This window comes from Castor canadensis, chromosome 7 (assembly GCF_047511655.1).
Source record: "Castor canadensis chromosome 7, mCasCan1.hap1v2, whole genome shotgun sequence".
Taxonomy (NCBI): domain Eukaryota; kingdom Metazoa; phylum Chordata; class Mammalia; order Rodentia; family Castoridae; genus Castor; species Castor canadensis.
The window spans coordinates 89,329,364-89,335,881 of NC_133392.1; the positions used below are offsets into that span (position 1 = coordinate 89,329,364).

The following is a 6,518-nucleotide window of genomic DNA, read 5'->3' on the forward strand; positions in this document are numbered from 1 at the left end:
TCTCTAAGGTAAGTATGTGTATTATTTTATGTAGTAAGATATTGATTTAAGACTTGCCACAACCTCACAGCTCATGAATGTCAGAATCAGGCTCTAAACCCACATTCTTATTTCAGAGTCCAGGGATTTAATTACTCCATAACAAGACAATTTTTTCAAGGAGAAAAGAGATCACACTAGCAATTGTGATGATAAATCTAAGAATGTTTTATCCTAAAGTAAAAGCAGCATGGACACATCAGAGGACACAAAAGAGAACTGAAAATAGAGTATCAGAAATTACCTTCAAGAGTTCAGATAAGAGGATAGAAATAATGCTGGATTCTTGGCCACAGTCTAAGACAGAGACTTCATCATGTGTGTCCAGACTCTCCCTTCTGAAGAAGCATCCAACACACTTCTTTCATTCCCTCAGGAATACTGTGGGATAATTAATTGTATATTCACAGAATTACCATGTTGTACAAGGATGGAACTTTTATACTAGCAATCCTAGGATATCTGGAGTAGATAGAGGAAGGGTATTGACAAGTACATCCTATGCAGTCCTGGTTTTCTCATTGACTCCCCTTCCTATTGCTGCCCACTTTTCACTTAACTCAAGCTTGGTGGCTTCAGGCAAACCAAGCATGCTCCAATCTATACACTTGGTACTCAGGAAATTGGTTTTGACAAGTGGTCTGACCAAATTAGTGAAAGACAATCATTTTGACCAAAACTAACAACAAAACAGAAACTTTCCAATGTCTTTAAAATTCTGGAGACACCTGGGGAACTTGTGTCCTGTGTATGGTGTGGGGTATTATCTAATTTATTTTGAGAAGGTACAATTACTTCCTTAATAAATTCAGGAAATTTTTGGTTATGAGATTAGAAGGAGAGACTTCCTCTACCAAAGAAGTGAGGAAATGCTCCCTCTAGGTGCATGTTCCTGGCATCATAGGAACATTGGAATTGGGGACAGTTGTGTGTTTAGTTATTTACCATCCATCTTCCTGGCTGAGGTTCTACTCTCTTTGTAAAGATGGAAGTGGAGCTGCTCTGTTGCCCTCAAAACATCCCTGTTGGTAACTAGGGCACTTTTGACATGTGCTAGGTTTGTTGGTCCAGCCATAAGTGCAGTGTCTCCATCAGACTTGAGATCTCAGGAAGCTATTCTGGCAGAGGCTGGCTTGATATGAGTCAGAAAGGACCATGCTAAGTGGGTCCACACCAAATGTAACTCAGACAGGCAGGCTTACGTGTGTCATTTGAGATGGTTGAGTTTCTTTGTCCTTGACTGGGTCAAGGGATAGCTTTGAAAAAACTCAGTTGTTATTTATTCAAATTAGTGTGCAATAGAAAAGTATCCAACATACAAAACTTGAATTTTCACAGATGTTAGAATCGTATCAAGTTTGTTTTTTCTTCCTCCCTTGCTTCCTCACTTCCTTTCAATTTCTTTCTAGAACTGAGGATTGAACTGAGGGTCTCACTCTTTTCTTGTTTTGTTTCTTTCACTTTTTTAAAAAGTGAGTTGACTTAAAGAAACATATTAAAAAATAGTAGAATGATTACGTGAACATGGCCACAGTTCCAAAGTTGGCAGGTGCATGGATGAGGTTGGCAAACCTAGTCTTTGGTGGTACATGTACAGTTATCTCCTTTTTAAACATTAAAAATAGTCTTATAACATAGGCTAAACATAATTCCCTTACTGGTAAACATTTCTATGCATTTGGGTTTCCAGTTTGGGGGGCTATAAATTGTAAGGGAAAGCTTTCCGCAGTGCCTTCTCTTGTCCTAGAAATTATTCATTTCAAAATATTTTTGCTACTTTCAGTTATTATTGATGGTGCCTGTATTGCATTAATTTTTTTTGAGACATGGTTGTGTTATATAGCCTAGGCTGGCCTTGAACTCAAAATCCTCCTGTCACAGTTTCCTGAGTGCTGAGATTCTAAGCATGAACTACCACGCCCAGTAGGATTAATTTTTTCTTTCATCATTGCTTTTGTTATTTGGGGGTTTACAATTTAATTCTTTTTGTAGCTTCTCATATTGATTGTTCAGCTAATTTATTTTTTGTTTATTTTATTGTTATTTAGGGATAAGTACTAAAACAAATACTTCATATCCTGTAAATACTACTTGACCCACCCCTCCAGTTCATTTTGCTCTTGTTATGTTGGAGATGGAGTCTTGCAAACTATTTGCCCAGGATGACCTCGAACGGTGATCCTACTGATCTCAGCCTCCCAGGTAGCTAAGATTGTAAGTGAATATCCTCCAAGTTTTAATATACAGTGCTCCAGTCTAGACAGTTCCTTTTGTTTAGTGACATTCTGCTGTCATTTTTTAAACCTAGTTTGTAAATTTAATTTCAATTTAGTTTCCTCTCTAATTCTTCACCAGATTAGGGGATTTGGTACATTTAATAAGAAGGCTGTTTTGCTAAACTCTGGCCACTGTCCTTGAATATCATCCATAATTCGAGATTTGTTATATTAAGTTTTCTTTTGTTTTTCTTTTGCTGAATAACCGAGGCTAGCCTTGAACTCATAATCTTCCCTCCTCAGCCTCTGGAATTCCAGGATTACAGGTGTGTACCACAATATCTGACCCAAGTTGTACCAATTTTTACTTTACTTTTTAAATAGGCTCTCTAGGTGGATGTGTGTTATATTACAAAATTTGTAGATGTTTTATTTTTGGAAATATAATTACTATGCATTGTTTTCGTATAAAACTTTCTTTACTATGCATATTTATTCAACTAAAATACTCATCAGATCATGTCTCAGAAAGGAAAACAGTGTATAAAGTTAAATTGCTAATTGATTTCAATATGATCGATGCAGGCTGTATGCACTATGGAATCATCACAGTGAATCCCATAAATAGGTACAATTAATATGTGTTAACAAAAAAGAAAAAATGACTTCAATATCTGTTATATAGTATTGTCTGGCTGGGTGAGAATTTAAGATCTTAGGAGAATTTACTGTGTTAATAATTGTCAGGCACGTGCTCTATTGCATGAGCCACTGTCAGCCCTTTTTTGTGCTAGGTATTTTTCAAGATAGTGTCTTGTGAACAGCCTGGGCTGGCCTTGAACTGTGATCCTCCTGAACTCTTGCCTCTTGAGTAGCTGGGATTACAGATGTGAACCACCAGCTCCTGGTTCTAATATGCTTTTCTTTTTTTTCAAGGGAGAGCGCAAATACCGTCTCCCATTACCACAGATTTCCCAGATTTGGGGAAATTGCAGGGGTTAGGACATCCAGAGTGTTATTGATAAACCATGCCCTGGGAAAACCACTTTGATGATCATGGTATCTCCCCTGCCAGGTAAGTATTTGATTACTTAGGAAAACTAAATCCTTTCTAGTAAAGAGTTAAGGTTTTATCTACAACTATGTTGCATCTGTATTTAAGTTTTGATGTATTTAAATTATCACTCTGGTTGATTAAATAATTACTATTCCACTGTAGTTTGTTATCTTATTTTGTGTTCTATATACATATATTTATATTTATTATTTTTTTTTCTGGCAATTCTGGGGTTTGAACACAGGGCCTGTCCTACCACTTAAGCCACTCCACCAGCCCATGATCTTATTCTGATTAAGTGTTTTAATGTTTGCTATATTCAACAAACTTTCCAAAATCATATTTCAAATTCTTTTCAATCTTGAATTAACTTTGGAACATTCCAGAGAGTCTTAGACCATCTCCAAATCTATAAATGAGTGATATTAAGATCATTAGGCTTATTTGATATGTTAATTATGTGGAAACATTGTCAAAGAAGAAATAATGTTTAAGTCAGAGTGGTTGCTTAAGCCTGTTTCCTCAGCACTTGGGAGGGTGAGTCAAGAAGATCCAGGAGACTTGGTAATGGGACCCTGTCTCAAAATGAAATTAACCTTCTTTGAGTTAAATTTATATATTTTATATTTTATCAATATGTGTTCTGAAAAGTGTATGAAATTCCTAGAACTCTGATCTTATCAGCATTGGTTTTGATTGTTAAAATGTTTTCTTATCAATTTTATCATTGTTCTAATGAAGTCTCATTAAATCTTTAGCCATGACCATTTTTAAGCTAAAATGGTTAATTGCATTATTGTGATGTTTTTGTTAGCACAGGCAAATAGGTAGGCCGGAGCAGGAAGGAACAAATGCCCTGGGCTACAAGACTGTGCTCTGAATTTCCCAGATAGTTCACGTCATGGTTCAGTCTTATAGCCTAAGGAGCCTTCTCCCTATATCAAGGTTAGACATGGAAGGGCAAGAAAATCAAATGGAAAGGGCATAGAAGAGGATCAAGTGGTAAGGGCAAATAAATTGTATAGGCATATGCCTTCCCACACCTAGGCAGCCTCTGCTCAGGAACCATGGCATTTGGGGAGGACCACAAGGGAGGGCCCTGAGTTTCACACCATTCAGTAACCCCAACCTGTTGGTTAAAGCCCCAACAGCTTCCCTGTATTTGGCCCTTACCCAACCAGTTACCTGACTCACCCCTTGAGGTGTACCGTTGGTTTCTTAATAAATCACTTTTTACTATGTTTCTACTATTCATGGTTCTTTTGCAGCATCTTAATCTTAGACATTGAACCCAAAAACCAAGGAACATCTGGAATACCTCAAACCACCAAAAACATTTTTTCTCTTTTTTGTTAGCATATATTAATTATTCAACAGGGTTTCCTTGTGATAGATATTTCCTTACATGCATATACTGTACTTTGATCAAGTTCATGCCCTGTATTACTCTTTTTATCCTCTTCCCTTAAAACAATTTTAATGGTTTCATTATTCTGTTTTCATACATGGATATGAAGTACTTTGATTATATTCACTCCTCCCCATTCACTCTTTCCTTTCACCCTTCTCCCATCCTGCTGATTCCTCACAAAATACTCCCCCACCTTTTTTTCCGCCTCTGGTAACACTACTCTGAAAGCTTTTTGTAAGCAAACATAATCCTAAAGTATATGTCTTCAAGGAAATTCATGAAAAGGACTGTGACCAATATAGGTTTCTGATAAGTCTAAGGTCATAATATTGGGCTGAGTAATAATTTCCAGAACTCTAATGAAGAAACTGATGGGCTTGTGAAACTGCTAATGGAGATCAAATAGTATAAAAATTCATTAAATGAAACTGAATGATTGGATAAGAAAATAGGGTTTGAAAAACCTTAGTTTCCCAGATTTGAGAAAATGTTTAAGCTCTCTATAGCTTACCCCTGTAATGTAAAGTATATTTTTGTAAATAAAATGGAAACATTTGCTTTTTCTTCCTACTCAATCCCCACAGAATTTGGAAATTATTCATGAATGCTATTATTTGTGTGGTAATGTAGTTATTTCTGTCCATTCAATAAAAATGTCCTCTTTATAACAGGATACAATTAGAAATATTGATTATATAACTAAGGCTTTGACTGGGCTGTCATACTTGGGAATACATACAGAGTGAATCTATAGGTATTGCAAGTGGTATCTGAAGCCTATGTTGGTTTGGCTTGCTAGTCTTGAAAAGGTTTTAAATGTTCAGTCTGAGATTCCTTATCCAAAGTTCCACAAAGCCAACTTTAAAAGAGCTTATGTGGTCAACCAATATTCTTGCTGCTGTTATGTAAATAATTGGGCCCAGTTTAAAGAGACTAAACTTATTTTGTAAACAAATAGCGTCATTGTGATTATCTTTGGTAAAAATAAGGGTGACTGTGGAGGAAAAACTGTGTTTCTTGAGAAATACTATAGTACTTTTGGTATTAGATTGTGGTTCTGTTCATTGTTTTTATATTTTTATTATCTACCCTTGACCTGACAGGATCCTAAATTCTTCTAGTTTCCATCAATATCTAACTTAATTTTCTCAGGTCAGCTCATGACTCATTCTATTTCTATAGAATGGTGTTGCTTCATTTTAGAATTACAGATTAAATCAAGTTAAAGTCTTTAAGATAAATTTGTTATAATTTTTATATTTTGATATTATCAATATCATCTGAAAAGAGTATATACTGCATGAAGGCAAGAGCCTTAAAAATTCATTACTCTCTTCTCCAGCATGCCATAAGCATTCAAAAATTACTTATTTAATTTTTAATTTTAAAAACCTTTCAAATGACTAATTGTGACCCTTTGTGTAGCTATTTGACTGACTATCCTTGCTCATCCTGTGGATCTCCTGGTAGCTAACAATGTCTATAGACTCAGATTATTGTGACCTTCTGAAAGGTGGGTTCCTTGGAAAACAGACTGAGACATGGAGAATACATACAAACTAGTGAGAGTGTGTTTTGGTAATTCTCACCATAAAAAAAGGGAAGAAAAGGAATAGCAGGATTGAGCAGAGGAAGAGGTCAGATTGCAGTGGTTTCTCAACAAAAGCCTCCCTCCATCAACTGTACATGAGTCTCCACTCTACTTTCTGTCCAATAAATCTCTCTTACAATTTTAGGATTCTTTAAAAAAAGTTTTTATTTATTTTTTCTTCTTTTTTAGAAAAGTTTTTATTAG

The 6,518-nt window shown here is 35.7% G+C and overlaps 1 pseudogene; it reads right to left on the reverse strand.

Moving 5' to 3' along the window:
• Nucleotides 1-3,189: 3,189 nt before the first annotated feature.
• Nucleotides 3,190-3,338, reverse strand: LOC141425083 (U1 spliceosomal RNA; annotated as a pseudogene).
• Between the last annotated feature and the right edge of the window lie 3,180 nt (nucleotides 3,339-6,518).